This window comes from Microtus ochrogaster, chromosome 1 (genome assembly GCF_000317375.1).
Source record: "Microtus ochrogaster isolate Prairie Vole_2 chromosome 1, MicOch1.0, whole genome shotgun sequence".
Taxonomy (NCBI): Eukaryota; Metazoa; Chordata; class Mammalia; order Rodentia; family Cricetidae; genus Microtus; species Microtus ochrogaster.
In genome coordinates, this window is record NC_022009.1 from 43546310 (window position 1) to 43554986 (window position 8677).

Sequence of the window (8677 nt, forward strand, 5' to 3'; positions counted from 1 at the left end):
CCCCGCCGCCCAGGCCCTACCCGGCTCCGCCCCGCCCCTCGGTCCCGCCCACAGGCCGCCGCCGCCGCTCCTCATTGGCCTGCACCACACACGCCTCGGCGCAACCCCGCCCTGCCGCCTAGCCGTCCTGCTGCCCGGGTACTGCTCAGCCATTGGGCAGCAGTGACGGGGGCGGAGCCAGATTCAAAAACACAATTGGTTAGATTTTGCCCATGATGGCGCTATGATTGAGCGACCGGCGCCCAGGCTCCGCCTTCAGGCCCAAGTTCCGTTAACAGGTTCGGTTGCTCCCGAACTCCCTCTCTCCATGAGGGCGGGGCAGAGGGGAGGGCCGATTCGAGTGGCTCCCTTCCCCCTCCAGGAGGCCGTCCACAGAGCTACGGGCTAGGCAGGGAGGTGACGAAAGACTTGTTACTCTTTTTTTTCTTTTACTCTCTTTTAATTGGTTGAAGGGCACCTGACTTTCGCCGCCCCTCCAGCCGCTTCCAGCGTCACAAGACGCAGGGTGATGACGTAGTTTGCCGACATTCCGCATCCAATATGGCTGCTATCAGGAAGGAGAGACGTCGCTAAGGGGTTTGCCCGAGGCGAAAGGTGAGTATCTAGCTGACCGCGGGCGGCGCCGCTCACCTTCCGCGCTCCTGGTGGTCCGAGTAGGGTCTGTGCAACTTCCTGGTTTGTGTGGAAGCGTCCCACTTCCCGGATTCCGCCGCCCTCCTTCCTCTAATCCCTGCTGCACGTTGAAATTAGCGTGCGACGCTGGGTGGAGGCGAGGGAGCTTTGGGAGAGGGTCTGTGGCTTGCCGACCTCCCAGAGGAGAAGGTGTTTGCGATTTGTGGGGTGGGTTTTAGCAGGTGAGAAAAGGGGGAGGGAGGCTTACACGCCCAGACTCTGCCGGGGACTGACCCAATCATCTCTGCTTTCTCGCGGCGTGAAGATTCTTCTCTTAATTAGGATTGAGATTTTGGAGATCGTTTCATGGCTCTTGGAGCGTGGACAAGCGTAGGACTAAGAATGAAGAAAAGGAGACTTCCTCAGATAGTTCTTATCCAGCAACATCCTCTCCTGGGTGATTGGTTTGGCTTGTTGATAGGGGAATTGATCTTTAGTAAGTTGCGAAATGCATCTTTTATTTTAATCTGAAATTTTTAAACAGTTTACATGCATAACGTATACTTGGTAGTGTTCCTAACTTTGGACTGCCAATAAAACGCACTTTGTCATAAGTCATCCGGTGTAAGAAACAGACTGATTCTAAGATCAGTTACTACAGACTGACTTTGATTTTTATTGTTGTTTTTATTTGTTTGTTTAAACAAGGTTTCCCTCTGTAACCCTGGCTGGTGTAAAGCTCTCTCAGTAAACCAGGCTGGCCTTCAGTTCAATGAGCTCCTCCTGCGTCTGCCTTCAGAGTGCTGGGATTAAAATCGCAGGTGCCACGAGTCTGGGCTAAAAAGACTGCTTTATATGTTTTTAAGACAAACTTGATCCTGGTGATATCTTGATATATGTTGTTTTTTGAAGAATAACTGGGCAGCACCTTATTATTGTGGGCATGCATACACATTTCTATGAATGATTCCATGAAAATTTAGAGGTTTCAAGCCCCAGTACCTAGACCATTATATGACACTTAAAGTTGTTAGTGCTTGCTAAGGAATCATCACTTGTGGTGAGTAGAATTGGTTTTAGGGGTTTTCTCCTTTTTTCTTTTATTTGTGTATTTTAATGTATTATTCAGGCATATTATTAGTTGATCATGATTTTGACATAAGTGAGTGAGCTTGATTTAGGAGATGATGCTTGAATGCAGTGAGCTCACTAAGTATATTTAAAAGAAGTTCTCTGCTGTGTTCTTTAAACTTGGATAAGGAATTAAATTGAGGAATTTTTAAACGATACCCCAGTTGAGTTAAATCTAATTCATTTATTTGTTTGTTGTTTGTTTGTTTTGTTTTGCTTTGCTTTGTTTTTTTGTTTTGTTTGGGGCTTTTTTGTGTTTTTCAAGACTGGATTCTCTGTGTAGTTTTGGAGCCTGTTCTGGACAGGGTGGCCTTGAACTCAGTGAGATTCACCTGCCTCTGCCTCCCAAGTGCTGTCATCACCACCGGCCCTGATTCATAGTACTTAAGTCAGATGAATTAGGTAGCATTTAGATTATGTAGTAATATCAATGTTGTAACGTTGTTCAGAGCTTTGGAGAATATCTACAAATACAGTTCATGATGGAGAACTACAGGAAAAGTTGATACACTTTTGAAATTTTCTTAGGATACAGATCAACTATCTCTTTGATGTAAGAACTGATGAATGATCGGACTTCAGAAAGAAAAAGGGGAAGTGATGTAGATTACATTTCTTTTTTGTTAAAGGGTGCAGCTAGGACTAAAGAGATAACTTAGCAGCTCAGAGTACTTACTGTTCTTTCAGAGCACTTGAGTTTAGTTCCTAAGCATTCATGACAGGCAGTTCCTGGCAGCCTATAATCTCAGCCACAGGGAATCCAGTACCCTCTACTGGAACCTACACACATATGGCATACACAAACATACATATACACATAAATGAAAAAATATATAAATCTTTCTAAAAATACATACAAAAAATGGGACTGGAGAGAAGGCTCTATGGTAAAGCACTTTCTATACATGCACTAAAACCGGAGTTCAGACCCCTAGCACCCATATAAAAAGTTAGGCTTCATGGTACTCTTGTAACTCCGGTGTTACAAGATAGGCAGATCCTGCTACATCAGTGGCAGGCCAGCCCACCTAGCTGAAACTGTTCTCCAGTTTCAGTGAGAAACCCTGTCTCAGAGATTAAGATTGAGGAAGACATCCTTATGTCATCATCTGGCCACTACATATCCCCCACACAGGAGACCACACTCTTCACACATGCATACACGGAGTTTGTTCCACTGTAGTAAATAGTGGGTGGCTGAACATAAGTGCATTTAGGTTTCATCTAAAAATAAAATAGTCTATAGCCTAGTAAGTACAAGAAGTACATATATCGTTAGATACAGTTAGGTTGATTTGTGTTCATATTACTAAACCAGACTTGTTGATTGGCAGGTTGATGTTGGCCTGAAGAAAGATCCTCAGAGGTAAGCTACGGGATTCTAGTCTTGTTCTAACTCATAAATATTTGAATCACAAAGTATCTAAGAACCACAGTTCTCCCTTCTGGAGAAATGGCTCAGAAGTAAAGACTCCAACCAGGAGCTGGAGATTGCTCAGTGGTTAAGAGTACTGGCTGCTCTTTCAGAGGACCCAGGTTAAATTTTGAACATACATAAGATGTCTCACAAATATCTGTAACTCTTAATGCCAGGGGATCTGACACCCACTTCTGACCTCCAAAGGTACCAAGCATGCACTTGGTGCACAAACACGCAGATAAAACACCCATACACATAAAATTTTAAAAAAGCAAAACTTTTTCCTATGAAATGTAGGTGTTTTAAAAGAAAAGAAGAAAAAAAAATGCATGCTGCTCTTGCAGAGGTTTCAAGTTTGGTTCCCAGCACCCAAGTTAGATGACTCACAACCTCCTGTTAAACTCCAGCCTCTGGCCTGTGCTGGCACCTGCACATAATCACACACAAACACACATGCGTGAACATAATTTAAAATCTTTTTTACAATAATTGTGCTTCTCAAGTTAACAAATGCACACAGACAATGTAGTAAATATGAGTAGCATGATAGATGACACTGAGATGCTATGTTTATTTTTCTTTGCAGCAGGGCTAAGAGTTGAGTCTTTGGCATGCTAGACAAAACATTCCACCAATAAGCTAAATCCTTAGCTCTACAGAGTTTGTAAAAGGAGATAATAGACCCAAACTGACAGAGTTTAACTTACTAAAAATGGTTAAATTTGCAGAATCTCAGCTGCTGTAAGAGGAAGAGCTGTCTTGATAAAATTATTGTATGACGATGCAGTGATGCATTTATAGAGACAAAGTAGTGTGCAGATTAAGTGTGGTATCTTAGATCAGCAAATCAGCCTCTGCCTAATTTACTTGTTAACTCTACATGCTCTGTGCTCTTTGGCTCCATTAACTTCAAATTCTCAATGATAAATTCTGAGACTAAGAAAACATTGTGTGGGGCTGGAGAGATGGCTCAGAGGTTAAGAACCAGAGCTCTGTCAGAGGTCCTGAGTTCAATTCCCAGGAATTACATGGTGGCTCAAAACCATCTGTAATGAGAGCTGGTGCCCTCTTCTGGCCTGCAAGCATACATGCAGACAGAACACTGTATACATAATAAATAAGTAAATCTTTTTTGAAAAAAAGAAAAATAAAACATTATATGACATGGTTACTGAAAACTTTGAGCTGTGATCTACAAAGTTTCTGAATCATAGCTTCATAACCAACCAACTCAAATTCTCTTTCTCTCTCTCTCTCACACACACACACACACACACATACACAAGTAAATTTTGAAATTAAATGTACAAAAAAGTAACATAAAGCCAGGCTCTGGTGGTGCACGCCTTTAATCCCAGTAGGCAGAGGCAGGCGGATCTCTGTGAGTTCGAGGCCAGCCTGGTCTACAAGAGCTAGTTCCAGGACAGGAACCAAAAAGCTATGGAGAAACCCTGTCTTGAAAATAAAAAAAAAGGAATATAAGAGATTAAAAACAAACAACAAAAATGGAGTGGAGGCACACCCCTTTAATCTCAGCTCTTAGGAGGCAGAGGCAAGTAGCTCTCTGTGAGTTGAAGGTTGAAGGTCAGCCTAGTTAGTCGACATAGTGAGTTCCAGGACAACCAGGGATTTGTAGACAGAGACCCTGTTTCAAAGAAGAAAAAGAAAAGGAGGGGTGTACAAGGTATGGCGTAACTCCAGATTGTGAGTTCTGGGCCAGCCTGGGCTACATAGCTAGCTTCAAGTCAGAAGACTGTAAGAACACCAGTTTCTGATGTTCGGTGGTTATATAAGCTTCTTTCTAAACTAAAGTCTGATTAATGAATGAAGGGTAGTGAATACTCAATGCTGTTAGGTGCACTGTTGGTATGAAGTGTGACCAACTACATCAAGATACTATAAACCTGAACAAGTATGGTTTTTCTACATGTATTGTGAGATCTTTCCAGCCTCATCTCCTCACAGGGTTATTTCCCCACCCAACTCTGTGCTGCTTCTCATAGTTGTGCTGCTGCCCTGAGGTTGTCTTTTGGGGAGCTACTTCCTCCCCCTAATATATCACCTGTCACTACCTTCCTTTAACTTTTAACTTTTCTTCCCTCCTCCGGGAAAGGACTTCCTTTCTGTGTTGATTTTTCTCTTTTCCTTCCTTCCTTCCTTCCTTCCTTCCTTCCTTCCTTCCTTCCTTCCTTCCTTCCTTTTTTATTCCTTGACCAGTTTGCTCTTTCTTAAGGCTTTTTCATCATCATGTAGGGGTTTTTTTTCAGACTGCAAATATTCTTCTCTATGCCGGAAGAGAAAACAGCAGCAACAAAATTTTCTAGCCATTTCATAGTTTGTTCATTCTGTAGTGCCCTCTTTAGGTTTCTTTCTCCCTCTTTCCATTTCTAAGAATGTTCTTTTGTGTGTTTGAATCTACCTTATTGAGGTCTAATTCATGTCAAACAGAATTACATATTTAAAGTATACAAATCAGTAGTTCTTACTGTATTCAAAGATGTGTGACCATCACCACAGAGTCTGTTTTTAGTGTTCTTAACTCTGTGTCAATTTGAATCCCTTGACTTTTATTTTTTTAATGTATATGAGTGCCCTGTCTGAGTAGACGCCTGCAGAGAGAAAAAAGAGGGCACCAAATCCCATTGTAGACGGTTGTGACCCACCATGTATTAGCTGGGAATTGAACTCAGGACCTCTGGAAGAACAACCAGTGCTCTTAACTGCTGAGCTGTCTCTCTAGTGAATAACTTGACTCTTATCCTTTAATTTTCATTCAGTGTATACGACTCTTGATTGCTACCTCTGTTTTCAGTCTGTTTCCCCTTCATTTCTTGTGGGGTTAGAGATGAAAACTCTTTTAATTCTGCACCATCCCTTCGCTTTCTTGCTTTTGGCGACTCTTCCTAAAGCCCATCAGAGTTCTCCCCAGGCCTGTTTTGCTCTCCACTCCTCTGTCTGTCAGCAGACCTTCACAGCTAATTCATATGTTAGAAACCCAAGACATGCTCAGAGAGCAAAGGTCCCCATGAAGGATACCCTAAAGTCCAGGCTCAGTCTTTCCTCGGATCTTTTTTGTTTCTTTTGTTTTGTTTTTTGAGACAGGGTTTCTCTGTAGCTTTGGAACCTTTCCTGGAACTAGCTCTTGTAGACCAGGCTAGCCTTGAACTCACAGAGATCCCGCCTCCTCTGCCTCCTGAGTGCTGGGATTAAAGCCAAATTTCTCTTGCCTCCCAGGAAAACCAGCTTTCTCTCTTGCCCTCCGTGTTTTGTTTCTGTCTCTCATACTAATGTAAACATGTAAGAAGAATAAAGCTTGTCTGTGTTCCTGCTTTGTTGTTGAGGTTGGCTCATAGGAAATGCTCAGCAAATGTGTAAATGGGTGCAGGCATATAGACCTGTCAGGTAAAGAAGTGCACCTGAGTAAATGAATTCTGTCTATGTGTATGCCTGAAGGCCAGAAGAGGGCACCAGACCTCTCCACAGATGGTCGTGAACCACCATGTGGTTGCTGGGAATTGAACTCAGGACCCCTGGAAGAGCAGGCAGTGCTCTTAACCACTGAGCCATCTCTGCCCAGCCCCTTATTATTTTTTAAGACAGTGTCTCTCTATGTAGTCCTGGAACTCATTGTGTAGACCTGGCCAGATCGTCCCTCCTGACTGCTGGGATTAAAGGTGTGCACCAGCATGCCCAGCCTCCAAATTGTGTTTCTTCACACCCCACCTTGGGATGTGACTAATAGCTCCTTTGTGCGACTTAACTTGCTCCCACCACCACCACCACCACCACTTATTTTGAGTTGGAAATTGGGTCTAAAGGCATGGTCAGGTATAGGTGATACCTGTGGAGGCAAGGATACTGAGTAGGTAGACAGGTGTGGTTATTCAATCTTTTATCCCATCACAGAGTGCACAGTGGCAAAGTTCTTAGCAGTGCTAAGTTTGAACGTGTTAAGATGCAGTTACTTTTTTTTAATGGTAGCTATTACCAGTGCTAGAAGAAGGTTTATTTTATTTATAGATTTTATGTATATGAGTGTTTGCCTGGATGTGTGTCTGTGTGGCACATGCATGCAGTGCCCAAAGAGGCCAGAAGAGGGTTTTGGATCCCCTGAAACTGGAATTATAGACAGTTGTGAGCCACCATGTGAGTGCTGGGACGGCTTGAATCCCAGTATTCTGGAAGAGCAGCCAGCATTAACCATCTCTTTGGGCCCTGTTTTTCTTTTGACTGTTTGAGTTGTCCTTTTGTGCATATGTTTGCATGTTTGGGGTGGTGTGGGGTGATGTCTCCAGGAAGATTCCTAGCAGTGGGATTACTAGGTCAAAGAGCAAATGCGTGTGTCTTTGTTGGATATTGCTGGTTTTCTCTCTGCAATAGTTGTACCATTTTATTCTCACACCAGCAACTTAGGAGACCACCAGCTTCTCCCTGCCTTGCCAGCAGTAAATTGCTAAACTTTCAAGTTTTTGCCAGTTAGAAGGTAAGAAGGGTGTTTCAGTAGAATGGTTTCTGAGGCTTTCTTAGCTGTGTCACTGAGTCACCAGTCAGTCCCCACACGAGCATGTGAATTACAAGCTCAAAACAGATGCATTCTCCATCTATCTGCTTAATTCTTCCAGCTGGAGAAAAGGTTAGATTCCCTTTAGAACAGTCCAGGCACCAAAAGCAGAATGCTCTGTTCTACCATTGTCAGCTTTCCCACCAGAGATGATACCGGCTCTGGAGGTTGGCCTCTAGATGCAGTGTTGGGCCCCTGGTCTGAGCCAGAAACTGGGCTTTTGCTCACTTGACTGCCTGACTCCACCGCTTTGTCTGGAGTTCTGCTGCCAGGGTTAAAACGTTGCTTTCGAGCCACTTTACAAGGCATTGACTTGTGGTAGCCTTGGGTAAGCTCCTAGAAGGATCTAAAGGAAATGCTTCCTCATGGAGCCTCCTGCCCATTCCCTACAGTACTGTACAGCTGCATGCCTGAGAGGTGTGTAGGTGTGAGTTAAACCAATCCTATGACATTCCTAAGTGAAGTCAAGAAAAACTGGGGAATCTGACCAGTAGGTGCTAATTGTGGAGATGGGTAATATGGGAACATGAGCAAAGCATGTCAGACAGACCCAGGTGTATTGAAGAATGGAATCTAAACCAGCAGCATCATGTGTCAAAAAAAAAAAAAAAAGAATCTGGACTCATACATCAAGATGAGCTCAGAACACCATGCACTCCAAAGAACGAGTACTCAGCTATGCAGAGAAAACTGTTCTACATCCTTAGCAACAACAGGAACAACACTTGTTCTTTCGGAGGTTTAACAAAGGATCCCATGACAGGTGGTTGACTGGGATGAAACCACTTTATTTCTCTAAAGACTCAGATCAAGGGCTGGGGAGATGGCTTGGTGGGTAAGAGTGCTTGCTCTGCAAACACAAGGACTGAGACCAGGCTGGGACATATGAGAACTTGTTTTAGTGTGTGTGTGTGTGTGTGTGTGTGTGTGTGTGTGTGTGTGTGTGTGTGTGT

General features: G+C 43.6%; 1 protein-coding gene across 2 annotated transcripts in view; it reads left to right on the forward strand.

Moving 5' to 3' along the window:
- Positions 1-345: 345 nt before the first annotated feature.
- Ccnk (cyclin K) overlaps positions 346-8677 on the forward strand; it is a 25566-nt gene continuing 17234 nt past the window's right edge. The window contains exons 1-2 of one of the 2 annotated variants that reach the window (XM_005343531.2): positions 346-594; positions 3078-3109. The gene's annotated coding sequence lies outside the window, so the exon portion shown is untranslated. The remainder of the gene's footprint in view (positions 595-3077; positions 3110-8677) is intronic. The other variant, XM_013347134.2, reaches the window with a different exon arrangement.